Genomic DNA, 26359 nt, shown 5'->3' with positions numbered 1-26359 from the left:
CCCAAAGCACTTACGTACGTACTTCAAATTTCATTTATTCACTTCGATGTCTGTCTCCCCCACTCTAGACTTTGAGCTCATTGTGGACAGAGAATGTCACTGTTTATTCTTGTAAGGATTAAGACTGAGACCCACATGGGACAACCTGATCACCTTGTATCCCCCCAGTGCTTAGAACAGTGCTTTGCACATAGTAAGCACTTAACAAATACTATCCAACTTGTACTTCCCAAGTCCTTAGTTCAGTGCTCTGCACACAGTAAATGCTCAATAAGTACTATTGAATGAATGAATGAAGAAGGTCTTTAGCTGTATTTGCTTTTTCTGTGGTAATATAGCAGGATTTAACAGAACAAGGCTTCCTTTCCTTTAAGTCCTGTCCCCAATTCCAAGGACAAGGGACAAAAAATCTAAATTTCAGATCTGTAGGGGACAAGAGCAACCACATCCTAGCCAATCATTCATTCATTCAATTGTATTTATTGAGCACTTACTGTGTGCAGAGCACTGTACTAAGTGCTTGGGAAGTACAAGTTGGATAGTATTTGTTAAGTGCTTACTATGTGCAAAGCACTTTTCTAAGTGCTGGGGGGATACAAGGTGATCAGGTTGTCCCATGTGGGTCTCACAGTCTTAATCCTCATTTTACAGATGAAGGAACTGAGGCACAGAGAACAATAATAATAATAATGGCATTTGTTAAATGCTTACTATGTGCAAAGCACTGTTCTAAGCACTGGGGGGATATAACGTAATCAGGTTGTCCCATGTGGGGCTCACAGTCAATCCCCATTTTACAGATGAGGTAACTGAGGCTCAGAGAAGTTAAGTGACTTGCCCAAAGTCACACAGCTGACAATTGGCGGAGCTGGGATTTGAACCTATGACCTTAGACTTCAAAGCCCATACTCTTTCCACTGAGCAATACTGCTTCTCTAATCAGGAACTGCACCCAGGACACAATCTAATCCCACCAAAAGAATCCAAAATATCTTCGCTGCCCAGCCTCAATCTGATGTTTTTCAATCTATTTCCAAATTGGTGCAATCTTCATTTTGTTTTGTTGTAAGCCAAACTGCTAACTTTTCCATGTGAATTCTACAAAGTTTTTTTTCAAATAGGTTGTTTTGTCCTGCGTACATGCAAGAAAATGTTGCTAAATAAATTTTATTGTTTACAAGCTGTATCCTGCAGCATAGCATGGATTTTGAATAAGGAATGGAAAAATAACAAGATCTAATCAAATATATATAAAAAAAATCTTAGAAATTTGAGGCAGCATGGAGATAATGCCAAATTTTGGTAAAATAAATCCAGTGAAAGGAAATATTTTTGAAGCCAGGGTCTTAAAAGAGGAACTGACAATGAATGACTCTACAAACGAGATGTGGGAAATATTGATATGTTGAATTTTGAAAACTCATAACAGTATTTCAGTATTTACAAACAACAAATACAACTGAAGGTAGCTTGAATAAAAACCCATGGATAGTTGCATAACCATGTTCAGGAACAACTTTTGACAGGCATTTGAGACACTGTACTTGTAGAAAATTAAGTATTTCGACTACTTGTGTTCCGACTGTTACTTTTTATTGCATTTTAATAGTCGGAGGTTTCATATACTTTCTTCCATTTTCTAACAAGAGCATGTGATCATAGAGGTTAGATGCAGTAACATATAAATTATCTAGGCTTAGCATAGAATAACAGCCTACATTTACAGTCTGGTGAAGAGCTGAACTGGAAAATCGAATGCTGCATTTCAACTGATTTATTGCTATTTTTATGCTATGTTCTTGCAGTCCTCTTCCAGTTTTATGGAAAAAAGTAGTTATAAGGTTAATGCAAATAATAATGGGAAAACATGGCAAAAAATAGCTGACATAGCTGAAATAGCTGACATCTCAAAATAGAGAAATGACCATTCCAAAGTAGGAATTTTGGATAGTTATAATTGGGATCATGGAATTTTACCTTTGTGTTGGGACTGAAATAAGAAGTGACCAGAGAATTTTTTTTTTTTTTGAAAAATCTAATATTTGGTCAATGGTCTTTCATTGCCTCTTCAATATCATGAGCTCTGGGGTCCATGGGGTTTCTCTCTTTCTCCTGCCCCTCCTCCAGGAATGAATCCCACCTGCCTGATTAGTGGAACTGTGGGAAGGCTGTGGTAGATGTTTGTGCCTTTCATCTGTTCTAGACTGTGAGCCCACTGTTGGGTAGGGACCATCTCTATATGTTGCCAACTTGTACTTCCCAAGCGCTTAGTACAGTGCTCTGCACACAGTAAGCACTCAATAAATACGATTGAATGAATGAATGAGTGAATGTTGTCCAAAATGGGGAGACTGAGATTGCTTCCTCCAAGTACTGTTTTAGCTACCTTTGTTAATGTTCTTGTTTTGGATTGTTAAACTCAGTAGTTTACTCTAAGGGTTTGCAATTTATTGTTGCTTGCAACTTAATCCTGTTTCCTAGGTGTCTGACGACTCGCTTGTAGAAAGTGAGTAGAAATTCATTGATGAATTACTCATCTTGTATCTACCCAAGTGTTCTGAACCATACTGGGCACAAAGAAAAGCATTTGAAGAGTCATGTGGATGATGATTATGAGGATGACAATGATGATGCTATCTGGGTGATAGATGGACTAAAGCTAAGACCTCTGCCACTTCCTTCAGAAGGACTCTTCCATCAACAGCAAGTGTAATTGTTGGACTTCAATCAATCTCAAGCATTTATTGAGTGCCTTCCATATACAGAGAATGGAGTCAGTACTTTGGAGAAGAGTACAGTAGAATTAACCCCTCTTGGGGGTGTACCTGGAGAGTTTCCAGTACTCTACCAGTCTCAACTATGGAAGGGAGAGTCAGACAGAGGTCTACCAATTCCATTCCTAGCTTGGGCAGTGGTTAGCCAGTGGAAGGCAATCTGCTACAAGTTAAAACCTACCTGTGCTGAGCAGCAGCAGCATGGGAGAGAGTCAAGGGTGGATACTCAAGTTTTCTGCATGGAAGGAGGCACTGGTAAACCACTTCCATATTTTTACCAAGAAAACTCTGTGGTTACACTACCAGAATGAATGCAGATAGAGTTGGGGTGTTCTGGGACAGATGTGTCCATGGCGTCGCTATGGGTCGGAGATGACATGATAGCAAAAGACAAGTGGAATAAGCAGGCTTGCTCCCTGACTTCAAATAGCTTCCAGTCTCTAGAACCAGACTCTATAATAAATTCCAGGTAGGAGGAAGTGGTGGAGTAGTGCTTGGCACATAGTAATCGCTTAGCAAATACCATTATTATTATATGCACACAAGCGCTTCAAGAGACTGTGTGTGCTTATGTCCTTATGTGATGTGGAAGTGCCAAAGTGAAAATTGTGAGGATGTAAAATGAGGAGATGAGAGGTAAATTGTGGAAGCCTTCCTGGAGGAAATGGGATTTCAAAAAGGTTCTATAGATGGGTTGAGCTGTGATCTGTTGGATATAGAGAGAGAGAGGGAATTCCAGGCAGGCTGGAGAGAGTGAGCAAGAGGTAAATGTGCTAGAGAGAAGAACAAGGAACAGTGCATGTGTTAATCAAGCATCAATGGTATATATTGTGTATTTACTCTTTGCAGAGCACTGTACTTAGTGCTTGGTAGAGTGCGATAGATCAGAGTGGGTATATGTGTTCCCTGTCCAGAAATAGTTTACAATATAGAAGGGGAGATAGCCAATGTAAAAAATAACGATAGGGAAAATGGCAGGATATAAGGAGAGGTACAAAAGTGCTATTGAGCTGAGAGGGGGGTGACTATCAAGGGCATAGGTGATAATATCAATAATAACAATGGTATTTGTTAAGCACTTACTATGTACCAAGCACTGTTCTAAGTGTTGGGGTAGTTACAAAGTAATCAAGTTATCCCACATGCATCTTACAGTCTTAATCCCCATTTTACAGATGAGGTAATTGAGGCACAGAAAAGTTAAGTGACTCCACCAAGGTCACACAACAGAGAAGTGGCAGAGTTGGGATTAGAACTCTTGTCCACTGGCTCCCAAACCCGTGCCCTTTCCACTAAGCCATGCGAAGGGAGAGTGAGTAAGGAAATGAAGGGCTTAGTCAAGGAAGACCTTTTGGAGGAGCTGCGATTTTAATAAGGCTTTGAGGGTGGGGAGAGGGGAGGACTGGCAGATATGAAGTGGGATGGAGTTCCAGGCCAGAGGGAGAATATGAGCAAAGCATCAGTGGTGGGATTGACCAATCAAGGGACAGTGAGTAGGTTGTGTTGCAAGTCCCTGATTCATACCAGCCAAGACCTTCCACGACCCAGGGAGACTCGGTGATATGTAGTAGAGTCAAGCCACACCACTGATCACCAAGGTTACTATGGAAAGTTTTTACACAGTTTTACCACCATGCAAGGGAGTGACACATACACACCCTCACTCACTCCATTCCTCCAAGGGTCCAATACCACTCTGCGGTCAAAGGCACCTGTTCTGCCGATGCTCCTTCTTTCTGCTTCCAAGTATCACTGCCTTCTGCTGCTTCTGAGTGCTGCTCTCCGGCTGCTCTGTGTGCTTCCTTCTTGCTTCTGCCCCAGATGCTTGCCTCTTTGTGTGCCTTCAGCAAAACGACTTCCTTTTATCTACCTTAGGCATAACAGCTGGGGCTCTACATGACAGTCATTGATTGGTCCAGACCTGTTACTGGGTAAAACAGAGAGAGAAAGGAACACCTCCCTCCATGCTCCACCTCCACAGGTCAGCAATCACCTATCCCAAGTAGAACCCATCAGTACCTTTGCGAGTCTTTTCCTTGTTGTTCATGGGATCACAAACAGTCGCTAAAAAGGCAGCTTGTTGTGGGCTCATCACAGTTCGGCATTAGCGAGTGAAGTGTGGGGTTGGGTGGTAACAGATCAGCAAGGTGAGGAAGGAAGGAGCGACGTGATTGAGTGCTTTAAAGTCAATGGTAAGGAGTTTCTGTTTGATGCAGAGGTGGATGGGCAACCACTGGATGCTCTCGAGTAAAGATATAAGGACAGAAGGAGCTTTAGAAAAAATGATCATGATTAGCAGAGTGAAGTATGGACTGCAGTGGGGAGAGGCAGGAGGCCGGGAGGAATAATACATGTGAGCTAGGGTTTAATGGGAAAAGAGAGTAGGTAATTAAGAGAGTGCTAATTGAATGCCTTAATAGTCATCAATCAGTGTTATTCACTGAGCATTTACTGTGGGCGGAGCCCTGTGCTAAACTCTTGATGAGTAGAGGAATAGGTAACCATTTGAGGTTTTGGAGGCAGGGAACATGTCCACCGACTCTGTTTTAATGCATTCTCCTGACTGAATAGCACAGAGGTTAGCATACAGTAAACACTCCATAAATACGATTAGTTGATTTTTTTTTATGGCATTTATTAAGTGCTTACTATGTGCCATGCACTGTTCTAAGCACTGGGGAGGTTACAAGGTGATCAGGTTGTCCCTCAGGGAGCTCACAGTCTTAATCACCATTTTACAGATGAGGTAACTGAAGCACAGAGAAGTTAAGTGACTTGTCCAAAGTCACACAGCTGACAATTGGCGGAGCCGGCATTTGAACCCATGACCTCTGACTCCAAAGCCCATGCTCTTTCCACTGAGCCACGCTGCTTCTTGATATCTGACCTGGTTGCTTCACATCTTATAAAAATGTTTTAGCTCATTCTTTCTCCTCCCCTGACTGCTGTCTTCAATTACTCACTCTCTGATGCTTCCTGCCTCTGTGCTTTCATTCATTCATTCATTTATTCATTCATTAAATTGTATTTGTTGAGTGCTTACTGTGTGCAGAGCACTGTACTAAGCACTTGGAAAGTACAATACAGCAATAGAGACAATCCCTGCCCAAAAGGGGCTCACGGTCTAGAGAGGGGAGACAGACATCAATACAAGTAAACAGGCATCGTTATAAATAAATAAATTATAAATATATGCATATATATATTTATTCAATCATATTTATTTAGTGCTTACTGTATGCAGAGCACTGTACTAAGCGCTTGGGAAGTACAAGTTTGCAACATATAGAGTCATGGGGCAGGGTGAGGGGAAAAGAGCAAAGGGAGTGAGTCAAGTGATGTGGAAAGGAGTGGGAGCTGAGGAAAAGTGGGGCTTTTCCCAGAAAAGTCTGGGAAGGCCTCTTGGAGGAGGTGTGCATTCAGTAAGTCTTTGAAGGGAGGAAAGTGATTGTCTGGTGGATATGAGGAGGGAAGGCATTCCAGGCTAGAGTAGGATGTGGGCCAGGGGCAGTGGCAAGACAGGCGAGACAGGCGAGATCGAGGCATAGTGAGAAGGTTAGCACCAGAGGAGCGGTATGTGCTGGCTGGCATATAGGAGAGAAGGGAGGTGAAATAGGAGGGGACAAGGTGATGGAAAGTGTTAAAACCAATATTGGGGAGTTTTTGTTTGACATGGAGGTGGATAGGCAAACACCGGAGACTTTTGAGGAGGGGGGTGACATTCCCCGAACGTTTCTGTAGAAAGATAATCCGGGCAGCGGAGTGGAGTATGGACTAGGGTGGGGAAAGGCAGGAGGTTAGGAGGTCAGAAAGGAAGTTGATGCAGTAATCTAGGGGAAATAGGATGAGTGATGGTACTAACTTTGAAACAGGCCCACATTTTCCCTATATTAAAAAAAAAATCCTCTCCCCAACCCACTGCACCATCCAACTATCACTGCATCCCCTGTTCAAATTTTCCAAATGGGTAGTTTACCCCAGCTCCCTCCACCTCTCCTCCAACTCCCTCCTTGGCCCTCTATAACCTGGCTTTTTCCATTTATTCATTCATTCATTTAATCATATTTATTGAGTACTTACTGTGTGCAGAACACTGTTCTAAGTGCTTGGGAGAGTACAATACAACAATAAACAGATACATTCCCTGCTCACAACGAGCTTACTCCACTGAAAGTTCTCTCTTTAAGGTCACCAATGACTTCCTTCTTGCTAGATAGTAATGATGGTATTTGTTAATCATTTAAGATTGATTGAGTGGCATGTCAAGCACTGTACAAAGCACAGGGGTAGAGACACAGGGGTAGATTGATTAGAGACAAATTAGGCCAGGCACAATCCCTGTCCCACATGAGACTCCCTCTTGACTGTGAGCTCGTTGTGGACAGGCATTGTCCCTCTTTATTACTGCATTGTAATCAATCAATCAATCAATCATATTTATTGAGCACTTACTGTGTGCAGAGCACTGTACTAAGCACTTGGGAAGTACAAGTTGGCAACTTATAGAGACAGTCCCTACCCAACAGTGGGCTCACAGTCTAGAAGGGGGAGACAGAGAACAAAACCAAACATACTAACAAAATAAAATAAATAGAATAGATATGTACAAGTAAAATAAATAAATTAATTAATAGAGTAATAAATATGTACAAACATATATACATATATACAGGTGCTGTTGGGAAGGGAAGGAAGTAAGATGGGGGGGATGACGAGGGGGAGAGGAAGGAAGGGGCTCAGTCTGGGAAGGCCTCCTGGAGGAGGTGAGCTCTCAGTAGGGCCTTGAAGGGAGGAAGAGAGCTAGCTTGGCGGATGGACAGAGGGAGGGCATTCCAGGCCAGGGGGATGACGTGGGCTGGGGGTCGACGGCGGGACAGGCGAGAACGAGGCACGGTGAGGAGATTAGCGGCAGAGGAGCGGAGGGTGTGGGATGGGCTGGAGAAGGAGAGAAGGGAGGTGAGGTAGGAGGGGGCGAGGTGATGGACAGCCTTGAAGCCCAGGGTGAGGAGTTTCTGCCTGATGCATAGGTTGATTGGTAGCCACTGGAGATTTTTGAGGAAGGGAGTAACATGCCCAGAGCATTTCTGGACAAAGACAATCTGGGCAGCGGCGTAAAGTATGGATTGAAGTGGGGAGAAACACGAGGATGGGAGATTAGAGAGGAGGCTGATGCAGTAGTCCAGATGGGATAGGATGAGAGCTTGAATGAGCAGGGTAGCGGTTTGGATGGAGAGGAAAAGATGGATCTTGGCAATGTTGCAGAGCTGAGACTGGCAGGTTTTGGTGACGGCTTGGATGTGAGGGGTGAATGAGAGAGCGGAGTCGAGGATGACACCAAGGTTGTGGGCTTGTGAGACGGGAAGGATGGTAGTGCCGTCAACAGTGATGGGAAAGTCAGGGAAAGGGCAGGGTTTGGGAGGGAAGACAAGGAGTTCAGTCTTGGATATGCTGAGTTTTAGGTGGCGGGCAGACATCCAGAAGGAGATGTCCTGAAGGCAGGAGGAGATGCGAGCCTGGAGAGAGGGAGAGAGAGCAGGGGCAGAGATGTTGTCATAAGACAACTGAGGCACAGAGAAATGAAGTGACTTGCCTAAAGACACACCACAGATAAGGGGCAGAGTCCTTTTAACTCTCAGGCCAATGGTCTGTCAACTAGACAATGCAATATCTTATTTCTGTCTGCCTCCAGGAAATCTCAATATGGATATCCTATCAGAACCTCAATCTCAAAATGTTCAAAGCTGAAAATCTAATTTTGCCTCCTAAACCCTCTCCTCCCAACTCTCTCATTTCTCTAGACAACATGATCATCCCTTCCATCTCTCTCTCTCTCTTTTATGGTATTCATTATGCACTTCCTATGTGTCAGACACTGTACTAAAACTGTGATAGAAAAAAAGTAATCAGATTGGACACAGTCCATGTCTCACTTAGGGCTCCCAGACTTAATCCCCATTTTATAGATGAGGTAACTGAGGCATAGAGAGGTAAAGTGATTTGCCCAAGGTCACCCAGCAGATAAGTAGAGGACTCAGGATTAGAACCGAGGTCCTTCTAGCTCCCAGGCCAGTGGTCTATCCACTAGGCCATGCCGTTTCTCAATCCCAAATTCTTGGCATAATCTTCTACTCTTCTCTCTCTCTCTACCTTCACATTTAGTCCATCACCAAAATCCTGTCTGTTCCTTCTTCACAACTTCTCCAGATTCTAACTTTTCTTCATCCAAACTGCTACTATGTTGCTCCAAGCATTTATCATGTTCCGATTTGATTACTGCAACAACCTCCTTTCTGACCTCCCTGAGTCTAATAGTTCCGCACCCAAGTCCATACTTGACTCTGCTAACCAGATCATTTTTCTGTAACATTATTAGACTGTGAGCCCATTGTGGGCAGGGATTGTCTCTATTTGTTGCTGAATTGTACTTTCCAAATGCTTAGTACAGTGCTCTGTACATAGTAAGCGCTCATAAATATGATCGAACGAATGAGTGAATATTCCCATTCCTTAAAAACCTCCAATTGTCACCCATTCCTGGTCACATCAAGACACGCCTAACTATCAGACTTGTGACAGTCAACCAACTCTTTCCCACCTATTTATCCTCTCCCAGTAAACCCAGCTCACACTCTTTGAAAGCCAAACTACTCCCTGTGCCTCATTCTCACTTCTCTCACCACCTACCTCTTGCATTGGCCTTCCCTTCTGCCTGGAATTCCCTTAACTTCCTTCCACTTTACCTTGTGGCTCAGTGGATGGAAATGGGACAGGGCATCAGAAAGACTTGCGTTCTAATCCCCATTCTGCCACATGTCTTCTGTGTGACCTTGGCAAGTCACTTGACTTCTCTGGAATTCAGTTACCACATCTGTAAAATGGGGATTAAGATTGTGAAACCCAAGACTGCTTCTAACCTAACTTGTGTCTACTCAGTGCTTAGAACAGTGCTTGCCACATAGTAGGCACTTAACAGTACCATAATTATTATTATTATTCCCCAGACAATGGTTTACCCCATCTTTAAGGCCCTTCTGAAATCATATCTCCTCCAGCAGGCCTTCCTCTCTCAACATCTGTTCTTCCCCAACTTTAGGACTTCCATTTTGGATGCTTGCTCCCTGGCTGGATTTATTTTAGTGACAGTTTCTCTGACTAGATTTGAAAGCTCTGCGAGGGCAGGAATAATGTCTACTAGTTTTATTATACTCCCCCAAATGCTCCATACGTTGCTCTGTCTGGTCTAAGTGTTCAATAAAAACTATTGATTGATTCATTGGTTAGAGCATTTCTCAGGGCCCAGAGCTCTCTACTAGGCACTTACTATGTAAAGAGAATTGCCTCTTCTTTCTTCAATCTATATTTCACTCTGCTGCCCTTATCATTTTTCTAAAAATAGCATTCTGCCCACATCTCTCAACTCCTCAAAATCTTCAAAGGTTGTTTATTCATCTCGGCACAAGCAGAAATTCACCATCTTTTTTTTTTTTTTTTTGGTATTTGTTAAGTGCTTACTGTGTGCCAGGAACTGTTCTAAATGCTAGGGTAGATACAAGGTAATCAGGTTGGACACAGTCCATGTCCCACATGGGGCTCACAGGCTTAGTCCACATTTTACAGATGAGGTAACTGAGGCACAGAGAAGCAAAGCAACTTACCCAAGACTGTACAGCAGACAAGTGGTGGAGCTGGGACTAAAATTTGGGTCCTTCTGACTCCTAGGCCTGTTCTCTATCCACTAAGCCAGGCTACTTTGAAACATTCAATCAGCTTGTTCCCCACTACCTATCCCATATTGCCGATTTGTACTTCCCAAGCGCTTAGTGCAGTGTCCTGCACACAGTAAGTGCTCAATAAATATGATTGAATGAATAAATGAATATCCTCACTTCTATCCCACCACAACCCAGACAGCACTCTATAATAATTGATAATAATAACTATGGTATTTGTTAAACACTTACTATGTGCCTGACACTGTTCTAAGCACTGGGGTAGATATGAGATAATGGGGTTAGACACAGTCCCGGTCCCACATAGGGCTCAGTCTTAATCTTCATTTTACAGATGAGGGAACTGAGGCACAGAGAAGTTAAGTCACTTGCCTAAGGTCACACAGCAGACAAGTGGAGGAGCCGGGATTAGAACCCATGACCTCAGGCTCCCAGGCCATATCCACTAGGCCAAGCTGCTTCTCTATGCTCTTCTAACCTCAACATACTCACTGCATCTCAATCTCATCTCTTTCACTGTACAACTCTTGCTCCCTCCCTTCCTTCCTCCTTGGAATTACCTCCCCATTCATATTGAAAAACAACACCATTCTCTCTCAGTATCTTCAGAGCCCTATGAAAATCACCTCCTTCAAGAAGTCTTCCCTGACTAATCTCCTAACTCCCACCCCTAGGTCCATACCCTCTAAACGCTTTGGTAGTCATCCCACCCTCACCGCACTAATATACATATCCTGTTCTTAGCTACTTCCCTCAACCTGTAATTTATTTTAGTGATGATCTTCCCTGTTAGGCGGAAATCTTCTTGAGGGCAGGGATCTCAGCACTTAGAACAGTGCTTTGCACATAGTAAGCACTTAATAAATGCCATCATTATTATCACTCTAGTGTACTCTCCCAGTAAACACTCAATAAATACCAATAATTGAACAGTCCCAGAATTTCGTCAAGAACCCCAGTTCAGTGGGATTGGATATGGCAGGTGATCTTAGTGGGTAGTCCCTTGCTCTGGGTTCCCCAGTGTCTAGGACAAAATATTTCAGGGCTCCCCTGGCAGCTTGACTCAAGTTTTATACTTAACAGTCTTTGCACATCTCCCTAAGGGGTTTTATAAACCAGAAAATGGATTGTGTGACCCTGTTCTCAGTTTCAGACAAACTCAAAAGCTATGTCTGGCACCACTAATGCTTCATAAAATAATTCAGCTTATTGTTTTGATTAATGAGCAAGCTAGTTTTTTTATGTAAGTCCCCTACCACAATGTTGGAAATTAATCCTCTCTTCTTTCATTTTTTTTTTAATCTGGACTCGGACTCCTGCTGGTAAGAAAATGACTGCACTGTGAGTGCAGAGAACAAAATCATTAAAATCCACCCTGAGAGAGAAAATTGTTGCTGCAGATGCTGAGCAGGTGAAGGTTTTAAGCTTTCTCTCCCTATTATCCAAACTTCAAAACATTCTATTCTGTCCCATCTTCAAACAAGATAATACACTTTGATAAATGGTTTGAAATTAATTGACTCTACAAATACGTTTTCTTCATGAGAGTCTTCTGGAAAGATCGATTTTAATGTCCACTGCTTGCCCACTCTTTCTAAAGCTCGAAGTTTTTCTTCATCGGTTCCATGCAAATGTGCTACAGCCTGCACTCTCTATTACCCCATAATCATTCATTTTTCTTGTCTGATGCCTGATGAAATGCATGCCCTTGCTGGAATATATTTTGGCTTGCTGTAGTGGGGTCTTTTCTTTGTTCAAAGCATCACAATATTTTCATAGAACGATCTTGATACATTGCTTTGTTCCTGTTCCCTGTCCATGTGTGCTTCTGAGAGAGAGCAAGAGAGAGAGAGAGAATTCAGATAGCCCATCCAGATTCTATCTTCTCTCTCCTTCAATAATAATAATAATTTTGGTATTTTTAAGTGCTTACTATGTGCCAGGTGATGGGGGCCCCCTCATACACCATGGAAACGTTGCAGATATTGTTTGAATGTACGCGGTTCTGTTGCCATATGTGGTATGGGCCTTAGACCCTGCAGCCCACTGGCTGGGTCCAGGAACCAAACCAAATAAGGTGATAGACTCCGCCGAGCTCTGCACCAAATCTGTACCAAATCTGCCCCAATCCAGTCTCCACTGTTTTCAAATCTACCAATCACTGTGATCAGCAACAGTGGTATATAAGCCCATTGTATGGGGCACTCGGGTCCTTTTTCCTTAAGGAAATGAGCCCGCCGGTTGCGTTACCCCCTATTCAGTCTTCGGCCTTACCAATAAAACTTTATTAAAACTTTTGGCAGTCACATGCTGTCTGACTAATTCTTTAGTCGCCCGGTGACTTGGTGGCCATCCAGAACAACCGCCGCCATCACCAGGCACTGTAATAAACACTGGGGTAGATACAAGGTAATTGAGTTGGACACAGTCTCTGTCCCACATTGAGCTCACAGTCTTAATCCCCACTTTACAGATGAGGGAACAGAGGCACAATGAAGAGACTCGCCCAACATCACACAGCCCACAAGTGGCGGAGGTGGGATTCATTCATTCACTCATTCATTCAATCGTATTTATTGAGCACTTATTGTGTGCAGAGCACTGTACTAAGCTCTTGGGAAAGTACAACAGTAAGCAGACACATACTCTGCCCAAAATGAGTTTACAGTCTAGAGGGGATTAGAACTCAGGTCATTCTGACTCCCAGCTCAATGCTCTATCCACTAGGCTATGCTGCTTCCCTGAAGGACCTCTAAAGGACCTCAGACTCTTAGCTTTTCCAGGCCCTTCCCCTGGAAGGGCTGGGTGGAAAGAAGCTCAGAAGATCAGCTGTCCTGGTTCTGCAGAGGGTGGGCCCAGGATTTATCAATTACAAAGTGCCATTGTCCCCTTGAAGCCTGTTAGATGTAATCATTCATGTCCAGAGGACAATGGGAGAGGAGAACAACAGAAATCATTAAGGCTTATCAAGCATACTATTGATGAGGCACCACTAGAAGACTTTGAGAAGTGGAGGTAGCAGAGGGTTGCCTTGATCTGCCTAGCCCCTGTGCTTATTTAATGATGCTGCAAGCCCAGATAATGGTAATAATACTAATAATAATTGTGGTATTTGTTAAGCACTTTGTGCCAAGCACTGTATTAAGTACTGGGATCATCATCATCATCAGTCGTATTTATTGAGCGCTTACTATGTGCAGAGCACTGTACTAAGCGCTTGGGAAGTACAAATTGGCAACGTGGGATGGTTATAAAGCAGTGTGGCTCAGTGGAAAGAGCATGGGCTTGGGAGTCAGAGGTCATGCGTTCAAATCCCGGCTCCACCAATTGTCAGCTGTGTGACTTTGGGCAAGTCACTTCACTTCTCTGGGCCTCAGTTACCTCATCTGGAAAATGGGGATTAAGACTGTGAGCCCCGTGTGGGGCAATCTGATTAACTTGTATCCCCCCAGCGCTTAGAACAGGGCTTGGCATACAGTAAGCACTTAACAAATGCACTTAATAATAATAGTGGCATTAATTAAGCACTTACTATGTGCCAAGCACTGTTCTAAGTGCTGGGGAGGTTACAATCAATCAATCAATCAATCATATTTATTGAGTGCTTACTGTGTGCAGAGCACTATGCTAAGTGCTTGGGAAGTACGAGGTGATCAGGTTGTCCCACGGAGGGCCCACAGTCTTAATCCCCATTTTTCAGATGAGGTAACTGAGGCACAGAGAAGTGAAGTGACTTGCCCAAAGTCACACAGCCGACAAGCTCCCCCTCCATCCCCCTGCCTTACCTCCTTCCCTTCCCCCCAGCACCTGTATATATGTATATATGTTTGTACGGATTTATTACTCTATTTATTTTATTTGTACATATGTATTCTATTTATTTTATTTTGTTAATATGTTTTGTTCTCTGTCTCCCCCTTCTAGACTGTGAGCCCACCGGTGGGTAGGGACCGTCTCTATATGTTGCCAACTTGTACTTCCCAAGCGCTTAGTACAGTGCTCTGCACACAGTAAGCGCTCAATAAATACGATTGAGTGAATGAATGAAAAATGCCATCATTATTATTATTATAAGCAAATTGGGTTCGGCACTGTCCCTGTCACACACTGGGCTCCCTGTCTCCATCCCCATTTTACAGATGAGATAACTGAGGCACAGAGAAGTGAAGTCACCTGCCCAAAGTCACACAACAGACAAATGGTGGAGTGGGATTAGAATCCACAACCTTCTGACTCCTAAGCCAGTGTTCTAGCCCCTAGATGATGCAGTGGGTGGTGTGTCATTGTCAAGGAAAATCGCTATAGAGTATTCACATGGGTGCAGTTATGTAAGAAGGTTGTGATTTTATTAGGTTCCATCCCTCTGGCCCAACAAGAAAAGTGAACATTGTCGTCCAAATCAATTCCACTGCAGCTGTGAATTACAATGAGAAGCACGATGGTGATTTCAACTTCCCTACATTTCAGAGAGGAAGAAATCACAGGGTATATAAATTATGTCCCAAAGAACCCCTGTCCATAGCCTACTGGGTAGTTTGTTCCACTCAGATACCCACTCTTCCTGAGACACAATTTATCTGCACCTGGGTGTTGTACTTCCCCTGTTGTACTCCTCTTCTCACAAATTGTTGCACAAATTGTTGTACAAATTGTTGCACTTCCCTCCTCGCAAACAAAGGAACAGAAGGTTCTAAATCAACCAATCAATAGAATTATTGAACACTTACTTGAGGCACAATACTGTACTAAGCACTTAGGAGAGTATGATACAGTTGGTAGACATGATCTCTGCTCTTGAGGAGCTTACAGCCTAATGACGTTCATTACAATAAATTGCAGGTTAGAAATGTACTTAAGGGCTGTGGATAAGGGGGAGATCTTAAATAATTAGCAGGAGTAAGCTCCTTGTGGGCTAGGAATGTGTCTACTGATTCTTTAATATTATACTCTCCCAATTATTCATTACAGTGCTTTCCACACAGTAAATGCTCAATAAAATGGGAAGGGGGAATGAAAGCTTAGTCCAAAAAGGCTTCCTGGAGGAGATACAAAATTGGTAAGACTTTGAAGAGGGAGAGAATACAGGTCTGTTGGATTTTCAGGGGAAACTTTCTCCATTTAGCTTTCAATAACACTTATCCTCTCCCACCTAGATTACCACATCAGCCTCCTTGCTGACCTCCCAACCTCCTGCCTCTCCCCACTCCAGTCCATACTTCACTCTGCTGCCCGGATCACTCTGCTGTCCGGATCACCTTCCTACAGAAACGTTCAGGATGAGTCACCCCCCTCCTCAAAAATCTCCACTGGTTGCCTATACACCTCCATATCAAACAAAAACTCCTCACCATTGGCTTTAAAGCACTCCATTACCTTTCCCCCTCCAACCTCAACTCACTTCTCTCCTTCTACAACTCAGCCCCCACACTTCACTCCTCTGGTGCTAACCTTCTCACTGTGCCTCCATCTCGCCTGTCTTGCCACTGCCCCTGGCCCATGTCCTGCCTCTGGCCTGGAATGCCCTCCCTCCTCAAATCAGCCAATTACTCTCTCTGCCTTCAAAGCCTTACTGAAAGCACACCTCCTCCAAGAGGCCTTCCCAGACTAAGCCCCAATTTTCCTCATCTCCCACTCCATTCTGCATCACCCTGATTGCTCCCTTTTCTCTTCCCGCCACCCCGCAGCCCCACAGCACTTATGCATATATCTGTAATTTCATTTATTTGTATTGATGTCTGTTTATTTGTATTGATGTCTGTCTTCTCCCTTCTAGACTGTGAGCTCATTGTGGGGAGGAATTGCCATTCTTTATTGTTGTATTGTATTTCCCAAGTGCTTAGTACAGTGATCTGCACACAGTAAGTGCTTAATAAATACGATTGAATGCATGAATGAATGAACTGCATGGAGCAGAAAGAGAAGATGTGTTTCTCCTTGGTAAGTGGATTGAATTTGTGCAAAAACAAAAAGTGTCTTTTATAGCACTTAGAACAGTGCTTTGAACATAGTAAGTGCTTAATAAATGTCATTATCCTCATCATTATTATTATTATTATATTGAGACCTTTCCCCATCCTGGAGCCTAATCATCTTTCCATTTGCAAAGGAAGGAAGTGTGAAATGGCTGCTAGATACTAATGGAGAGCTACCATTTGAGTGCAAGACAAGGTTAGCTCCTTCTCAGACCCTAAAGTTCACTTCTGAATTTAAAACAGCCATTTGCCCAGGCAGAGCAGCAATTGACAAATCTCCAAATGTTTTTTGGTTGCTTTTTTTTTTAAATAAGATGTGCAGTGAGTAACTACTTTTTGTTTGTATCAAACAAGTTATTTTTGTTCTTGCAAATTTATCATGTGTAACTTTGAGGGGCATTCACTTGGCCTTGCCTTGTCTGATACTGTCGAGTCATCTCCAACCCATAGAAACTCCATGAACACATCTCTCCCCGAAGTTCTCTTGGCAAGACACACTAAAACTGATCTCTGGATCTGATTAGAGGTGAGTAGTGACTAATTTCTTGGTAGTGCTTCTTTCAAGGCTACATGGTGACCACCATTCAAGAAGGAATTGTTTCACTGTATGAAATGAACCAGAAGTTTATTTTCCTCCAGCTAGTGAGTGAAGTTGCTTCATATAAGGCTGACTGCATTTTCCAAATACTGGTATCCTACTCTCTTTTTACCTTCGTCCTAAATGGTGTTCACAGGGAGGAGAGCTCTCTGGTTAGTTTGGTGTGTTACCACTGTTTAGTCTATAGAGATGTCACCAATTGTTGATCCCAATTGGCCTCTGCCTCTTTGTTGGAGACATTCTCCTTTAAGGCAGGAAGTATCATGGGATTTCCTGTCCAATTAATCTCTCCAGTCCTGTTGTTGTTATTAATAATGATAATAATAATAATAATAATGATGACAATAATACTTGTCACATGTTTATTATGTGCCAAGCACCATATTAAGCTTTGAGATAAACCCAAGATCACCAATCAATTGTATTTATTGAGTGCTTACTGTGTGCAGAGCACTGTACTGAGCACTTAGGAGACTACAATATAACTGAGTTGGCAGACACAGTCTCTGCCCACAGTGAACTTACAATCTAGAGAATCAGGTTGGACATGGGGCTCAAATAGGAGGGAGAAGAATTTAGTCTTTATTTTATGAATGAGGAAACTGAGGTTCAGAGAAGTGAAGTGACTTGCCCAAGATCACGCAGCAGGCAAGTGGCAGAGCAGGGATTAGAACCCAGGTCCTTTGAGTTCCAGGCCTGGGCTCTCTCCATTAAGCTACACTGCTTCCTATCAGGCTCATAATGAGGCCTGATGAATGTGAGGCCAGGAGGGTGGTGTCTGGAGGAGACCATGGCAAGGAAGGAGAAGTTGGATTGGTTTTCCTGTGGCTGAGGTAGAGACCATGAAGGGACGAGCAGGGGTGGAATGGGGAATTGGGGGCAGAAGTGAAGTGAGGAGGCCCTGAGACCTCTGGGCAGTGAATATGTCTACCAGCTTTCTAACATTGTACTCTCCCAAGTGCTTAACACAGTACTGTACACTGGGTGGAGAGTAATCACTCAATAAATCCCATTGATTGATGGATTGAATGATTAGGAAATCACCAAGCACAGGAATGAACTGGCTAGGGATACAGTCAGGGGTCCCAGAGCCCACCACTGCCCTCAATGTGGCCAGGGAATGTGTCTGATTATTCATTCATTCAATAGTATTGTTAGTATATCGTCTTGTCTTGTCTTATGCTGTCAAGTGGTTTCTGATCCGTAGCATCACCACAGATACATCTCTCCCAGAACGCCTCGCTCTCCATCGGCAATTGTTCCGGTAGTGGATCCATAGAGTTTTCTTGGTAAAAATGTGGAGGTGGTTTACCATTGCCCCCTTCCATGCAGTAAACTTGAGTCTCGGCCCTCGACTCTCTCCTCTGCCTCTGCTGCCCAGCACGGGTGTTTTGACTTGTAGCAGATTGTCTTCCACTTGCTAGCCACTGGCAAGCTAGGAATGGAACTGGCATGCCTCTGCTTGACTCTCCCTCATGGGTAGAGTACTGAAAACTCTCCAGGTGTGACTCTGAGAGGTGTGTACAAGTGCACACAGTAAGTGTTTAATAAATATGATTGAATGAATGAATGAATCAGTCTGGGTGACGAGGGTTCCTAGGTACTGGTGCATCAGTGGTTTCAAATCTTCTCTGGATAAGATGTCAAAGAGCATTTTGTCTTTCACTTAATTGTCTCCAAAGGCCTTTGGTGGTTCCAGCTCAAAATTCTGCAAGTGAGACTTTGGCAATCTGAAAATGGCTATTTAGAGGCTTCTATGGTCATTATTGATGTGAGGGAGAGGAGCAGGGAGGGAGGGAGGGAATATCATGTTCCAGTGGAAAAATATAAGATTATATTATAGATTACACCATGACCTGCATTAACCTCAGCCCAGGGGGAATGCATGGATTGATATTGGTTTCTTTCTCTGTGGGGCATTATTTCTTCATTTCTAATATCTATTGATCCACGCTGATCTTGGGAGATTGAAAACTACTGGGTTTTGTGTCTCTGAATCATATTTATTTATTAATAGAAATAGAAAAATCTCATCAGATATTCGAACTCACAAAGGAATTACACTGTTAAAATCTTTTAGGAAAAACAGTAGTAATGATAATAATAATAATTATGGTATTTGCTAAGCACTTGCTATGTGCCAGGCACTGTACTAATCACTGAGGTGGATACAAGCAGATCGGGTTGGACAAAGTCCCTGTCCCGCGTAGGGCTTACAATCTTATCTCCCATTTTACAGCTGAGGTAACTGAAGCACAGAGAAGTGAAGTTACTTGTCTAAGGTCACACAGCAGACAAGTGGCAGAGCCGGGATTAGAACCCCTGACCTTTTGACTCCTAAGCCAGTGCTCTATCCACTACACCATGCTGCTTCACATAAAGTACTATGTAGGAAGATCGTGAATATTATAATTCTAATAGTATTTCTAGTTCAGCCTGATGAGGAGGCTACAGCGTTATTTTGAGAACTTAATTTCAATTACCCTGTTAGACATATTCCTCTAGGCTAGAAACAAACTGGAAGCAGCATAGCTCAGTGGAAAGAGCACGAGCTTTGAAGTCAGAGGTCATCGGTTCAAATCCTGGCTCTGCCACTTGTCAGCTGTGTGACTTTGGGCTAGTCACTTCACTTTCCTGTGCCTCAGTTACCTCATCTGTAAAATGGGGATTAAGACTGTGAGCCCCACGTGGGACAACCTGATCACCTTGTAAACTCCCCAGCCCTTAGAACAGTGCTTTGCACATAGTAAGTGCTTAATAAATGCCATTATTATTATTATTATTGTTACCGAATTTGTCATTTTCAATCAACCTCGAACTTCCAACTCTCTCTTTTCAGTACAGACTAGACATACCTACTGCTCTCCTCAACCAACCTTTAATCAATCAGTTAATGGTATTTATTGAGCGTTTACTATGTGGGGAGCACTGTACTAAGTGCTTGGGAGGGTACGATACAACAGAATTAGCAGGTAAATTCCCTGCCGACAGTGAGTTTACAGTCATGTATGGAGGAAATGGTTTGGTGTTGTGTGCAAACATAAAACCAAAATTGTTTGCATGCTTGCTGCTAATCTCATTGTATTAGGGGGTTAATGAAATCTCTGGGCCTGTTGAATGAATGAGGCCAGCATTCACTACAGAGTGCCAGGGCAACCTTTAAAGATAATGGTACTACTACTGATAGTAATGATAATAATAATAATAATGATAATTGTTAAATGGTTGTTATGTGCCAAACCCTGCCTAGTGGAAAGAGCACAGGCTTGAGATTCAAAGGACCTGGGTTCTAATCCCAGCTCTGCAAATTGATTGCTGCGAGAGCTTAGGCAAGTCACTTAACTTCTCTGTGCCCCAGTTCTCCTGCTCTCCCTCCTATTTGGATTGTGAACCCCATGCCGGACAGGGGCTGGGTCCAACCTAATTACCTTGTATCTACCCCAGTGCTTAGAACAGTGTTCGACATATAAACTGTAAGCTCGCTGTGGACAGGAAATGTGTCTGCTATGTTGTTACATTGTACTTTTCCAAGTACTTAGTACAATGCTCTGCACGCAGTAAGTGTTCAATAAATACAACTGTTTGATTGATATTAAGCACTTGATAATTCTATTGGTATTGGTTAAATGCTTACTATGTACCGGGCACTGTACTAGCGCTAAGGTACTATACACTTAACAAATATCAGAAGAAAAATAAATGGCCTGGAATAGAAGTGCTCAGACACAGTCCCTGGCCTATATAGGACTCACTGTCTAAATGGGAGCGAGAACATTCATTCATTCATTCATTCACTCAATCGTATTTATTGAGCGCTTACTGTGTGCAGAGCATTGTACTAAGCACTTGGGAAGTACAAGTTGGCAACATATAGAGACGGTCCCTACCCAACAGCGGGTTCACAGTCTAGAAGCAGGAGACAGACAACAAAACAAAATATATTAACAGAATAAAATAAATAGAATACGTAAATATGTACAAGTAAAATAAATAGAGAAATAAATCTGTACAAACACATATACAGGTGCTGTGGGGAGGGGAAGGAGGTGGGGCGGGGGGGATGGGGAGGGGGAGAAGAAGGAGGAGTCTGGGAAGGCCTCCTGGAGGAGGTGAGCTCTCAGTATGGTTTTGAAGGGAAGAAGAGAGCTAGCTTGGCGGATGTGCGGAGGGAGGGCATTCCAGACCAGGGGGAGGGTGTGGGCCGGGGGTCGATGGTGGAACAGGCAAGAACGACGCACAGTGAGGAGGTTAGTGGCGGAGGAGCGGAGGGTGCGGGCTGGGCTGTAGAAGGAAAGAAGGGAGGTGAGGTAGGAGGGCGCGAGGTGATGGACAGCCTTGAAGCCGAGAGTGAGGAGTTTTTGCCTGATGCGTAGGTTGACTGGCAGCCACTGGAGATTTTTGAGGAGGGGAGTAACATGCCTGGAGCATTTCTGCACAAAGATGATCCGGGCAGCAGCGTGAAGTATAGACTGAAGTGGGGAGAGACAGGAGGATGGGAGATCAGAGAGGTGGCTGTTGCAGTAATCCAGTCGGGATAGGATGAGAGATTGAACCAGCAGGGTAGCAGTTTGGATGGAGTGGATAGGGCAGATCTTGGTGATGTTGCGGAGGTGAGACCGGCAGTTTTTGGTGACGGATTGGTGTGAGGGGTGAACGAGAGAGCAGAGTCGAGGATGACACCAAGGTTGCGGGCTTGTGAGACAGGAAGGATGGTAGTGCTGTCAAAAGTGATGGGAAAGTCAGGGAGAGGGCAGCATTTGGGAGGGAAGATAAGGAGTTCAGTCTTGGAACAGGGATTTAATCCCTATTTTATAGATGAGGAACTTGAAACCCAGAGAAGATAAGTGAATTACCCAAAGTCAGATAGCAGGCAAGTAGCAGAGCTGGATTCTGGACAAGGTAACCCAAATTCCAGTCCTGGTCTCTGCCACACTGCTTCTCGTTCACAACAATGAAGGTGAAATCAGGCCGTCAGACTGGCCCATGTATCAGATGATGTAAAGACATTTTGGGGATCCAAAAACATTTACAGTGCCTTCAGAAATGCAGTCAGAAAGGCTGGAAAATGGCATGAGGATCTTAACATGAGCAAATATTTCAAGCATCTGCCCCCTCCCAACTAAGTCTTTATTTCACTTTCAGAAAGCATGGCCTAGTTGCAAGAACACAGGCTTGGGAGTCAGAGGACCTGGTTCTAATCCCGGCTCCACCCTTGTCTGCTATGTGACTTGGGCAAGTCATTTAACTTCTCTGTGCCTGAATAACCTCATCTGTAAAATGTGGATTAAGAACGTGACCCCGTGTGTGACACGGACTGGGTCCAACCTGATTATCTTGTACCTACCCCAGTGTTTAGAACAGTGCTTGGCACATAGTAAGCACTTAATAAATATCATTATTGTTATTTTATGTGCCCTTTACACTTAATTGCCTTCGCATGCATACCTGAAACCCTTAAATACTTGATATTCACCCTACCCTCAGCCTCGCAGCATTTTTGCACTTTGCCTATACTACCAATTCCCTTATATGTAATTTATATTAATGTCTTGTCTCCCCCACTAGATGAGAAACTCCCTGTGGGCAGGGATCATGTCTGCCAACTCTACTGTATTATATTTTCCCAAGTCCTTAGTGCACTATTGTGCACACAGTCAATACTTCGTAAATGTCACTGATTAATTGATTGCAGTAAGAATGAAATTCATCATATTTGGCTTACAATCTACTGAGTTTATGTTTCCCCAAAGTAGGCCTATTGGTAAATATTGAGGCAGAGAGTTGAGAAAACAACCCCAGAAGACGTCAGGACCAATAGTCAGATCTGCTTATATGATGGGGGTTTCCAGGCAACCTACATTTGGAAGCACTGCTGCAGATTTTCTCCCTTTGTTCTTCCCCCCTCCCAGCCCCACAGCACTAATAATAATAATAATAATGGCATTTATTAAACGTTTACTATATGCAAAGCACTGTTCTAAGCGCTGGGGGGTTTACAAGGTAATCAGGTTGTCCCACGTGGGGCTGACAATCTTAATCCCCATTTTACAGATGAGGTAACTGAGGCACAGAGAAGTTAAGTGACTTGCCCAAAATCACACATCTGATGAGTGGCGGAGCCAGGATTTGAACCTATGCCCTCTGACTCCAAAGCCTGTGCTCTTTCCACTGAGCCATATATCTACAATGTATTTATTTATATTAATATTTGTCTTCCCTCCTCTACTCACTGTGGGTAGGAAATGTGTCTGTTTATGGTTGTATACTCCCAAGCGCTTAGCCCAGTGCTCTACACACAGTAAGTGGTCAATAAATAGGATGGAATGAATGAATTATCCTGAACCACTGCTCAAATGGTGTGCCCAGTGAGGCAAAAGCTTGGCTGTCAAATTTCAGCTTTGAGAATAAAAGACATAAACTCCAGTCTGGCTTTCCACCCTTCCCCCGTCAACACTCCCTGCTAGCCACTTTGAGTCTGCACATGCCTCATCTGCTCCTGCAGACACACATGGCTTGGGCCTCTCCGATATGGGGTTGAAACATATTAGTTCCTGACCAGATGTCTCAGATAATAACAGCAATCCCTGAGCACCTCCCCCTGACTCAGCCTAAAGTTCATCTATCTCAGGACTCCACTGTGGATAGAGGCACCAGGACACCCAAAAGAATCATGTCCTGGCTACCCTCGTGGACATCCATTTTCATGATCAGGGAAGGACCATCCACCATTCCTAACTCTCGCTTTTGCCAGTGCCAGGCAAGACACTGATGAGGAAAAGAGGAGGCATGGATGTTGGAAACCCGAAGGCAGAACTGCTTCTTGGTGATTTTGTCCCTTTGGCCCATGCCTCCCCAGAATATTCAATAGGAGGATGTTGGTGTTTGCCCAAACTTGCTTTAGATAAGAGGTATAATCCATGTGTCCAAGTGAGGAGAAAGGATCATCATTTGTACCCTGATACTATCCTTCCTGGGTGTCTAAATCATGAGAGGATGGGAACAGATGTCCTGGAGCCCATGCCCCACATCAAATCAGGCCCTACTTTGGCCAGTCTCAAGGCAGGGTAACACTGCTCCCTTTCCCCTGCCTCCCCAAACCCAAGAGGTCCTGCTGGGAGACAGCACCAACCTGGAGGTAGAAAACACTAGCACCAGCAATAGTATGGGACTGTCTCAGGATAGCACTGCAAACCCACAGACACCTGAGTTGTGGGATTAGTCCCAGGAGGGAAATTAGGAAAGCAAAAGTTAGAGTTAAGAATGGTGAATGGTCCTTCCCTGATCATGAAAATGGATACCCACCAGGGCAGCCAGGACATGATTCTTCTGGGTGTCCTGGTGCCTCTATCCACAATGGAGTCCTGGGATAGATGGATTTTAGTCTGAGTCAGGGGGAGGTGCTCAGGGATTGCTGTTGCTATCTTCTAATGCCAGGGGCTGTAGCATTGTCTAGGCCCAGATGCAATCAGCTCTGGAGAATAGACATGGCTCTCGAGGAGAAGGAGGGTGATTATTCCACTAAAATTAGCACTGTGGGGGTGTAAAACCAATAACTTCTCCCCCTACTAAAATAATGGTCATAGTAATAGTAGTAGTAATAATAGTAGTGGTAGTAGTAGTAGTAATAGTGTGAGCCCTATGTAGGACAGGGACTGTGTCCAACCTGTCTACCTTGTATCTTTCCCAGTGCTTAGAACAATGCTTGGCACATAGTAAGTGTTTAACAAGTGTCATTATTATTATTAATTGTAGTTGTAGTATGTTGCCAACTTGTACTTCCCAAGCGCTTAGTACAGTGCTCTGCACACAGTAAGCGCTCAATAAATACAATTGATTGATTGATAGGATTCATTTAGCTCTTAATATGAGCCAGCACATTAGAAGTCCTGGGAGAGAATACGCAGATGGCTCTCCAATAAGCTCAACAATCTAAAATATAAAGGGGGAGAATGGACAGGAGCCAGACACATAAGAAGAGATGAAACAATAACGCACTGAAACATCAGAAAAATCATCTATCCCAGGACTCCACTGTGGATAGAGGCACCAGGACACCCAGGACACCAGGCTACCCTCATGGACATCCATTTTCATGATCCGGGAAGGACCATCCACCATTCCTAACTCCAATGCACGATATAAAATAAAAAGTCAGTAAGGGGCTGTGGTTAGAAGAGTTTCATGCTCATCGTGGCTCAGAGTCCACTAGTCTTCCTGAGGTTTTGTGCTGTTCTTTTTCCCACTGGGATGGAGGAAGGCAGGAAAGGGTGGGGTTTCTTCAGTAACACAGAGGGGAATTGATGCTGGTTCCAGGGAGACAGTGTGACTATCTGGGAGCGGAGGGAACTGGGGATGTGTGGCTACAGCAGATCACGTCACTACAGCCTGTGAGCATGGGCTTTGGAGTCAGAGGTCATGGGTTCAAATCCCAGCTTCATCAATTGTCAGCTGTGTGACTTTGGGCAAGTCACTTAACTTCTCTGTGTCTCAGTTACCTCATCTGTAAAATGGGGATGAAGACTGTGAGCCCCCCGTTGGACAACCTGATCACCTTGTAACCTCTCCGGCACTTAGAACAGTGCTTTGCACATAGTAAGCACTTCATAAATGCCATCATTATCATTATTATTACAGCCCAAAGTTAGCAAAGCTGGGAGCAAGGGCTTCAGGTGATGTGGAAGGAAGGTGGTGGTGATGGTTGCTTAGTGGCCTAGGGCGATTTAGTGTATCAAGCCCTGGGACTGGGGGTTGGAAGGACATGGGTTCTAATCCCAGCTCTGTCACTTTTCTGCTGTGTGACTTTGAGTAAGTCACATCTCGTCTCTGTGCCTCAGTTACCTCATCTGTAAAATGGGGATTAAGATTGGAAGCCCCATATGGGACAGGGATTGGGTCTAGCCCAATTACCTTGTAACTACCCCAGCGCTTAGTACAGTGCCTGGTACATAGTAAGCATTTAACAAAAACCACAATTACTGTTATTATTTTTATTAATCAGTTAGGTGGAGAGGGGCAGGGTCTGGAGTCATAATTAACCACTGTGGGCTATGATACTAGAATGGTCCCTGCTGGAAATAAGTGGTAGAACTCCAAGGGAAGCCACACCGCTGGGTAAAATGATTAGAATATCACTGGTTAGGTAGCAATCTAAATTAATCTAGGAGACTGAGTTCTCATCTTGATGAGGTCAGCACACCTGAGTGTCTAAACTCAGGTTTCTAATTTTATGTCTAATTTAGTTTTAGCTTCAACAATTTGTTATTTTGTCATAATGCGCCTGTGGTA

General features: G+C 43.7%; 1 non-coding gene across 1 annotated transcript; it reads left to right on the top strand.

Moving 5' to 3' along the window:
• Nucleotides 1-2807: 2807 nt before the first annotated feature.
• LOC119935541 lies at nucleotides 2808-2945 on the top strand. The gene has a single exon (XR_005453372.1). It is a non-coding gene; the product is annotated as a small nucleolar RNA SNORA7 (small nucleolar RNA).
• Nucleotides 2946-26359: the final 23414 nt, after the last annotated feature.

The sequence above is a fragment of the Tachyglossus aculeatus genome, chromosome 1 (assembly GCF_015852505.1).
Source record: "Tachyglossus aculeatus isolate mTacAcu1 chromosome 1, mTacAcu1.pri, whole genome shotgun sequence".
NCBI lineage: Eukaryota > Metazoa > Chordata > Mammalia > Monotremata > Tachyglossidae > Tachyglossus > Tachyglossus aculeatus.
The sequence above is the reverse complement of the archived record's forward strand: the minus strand, read 5'-3'. Positions and strand labels throughout refer to the sequence as shown.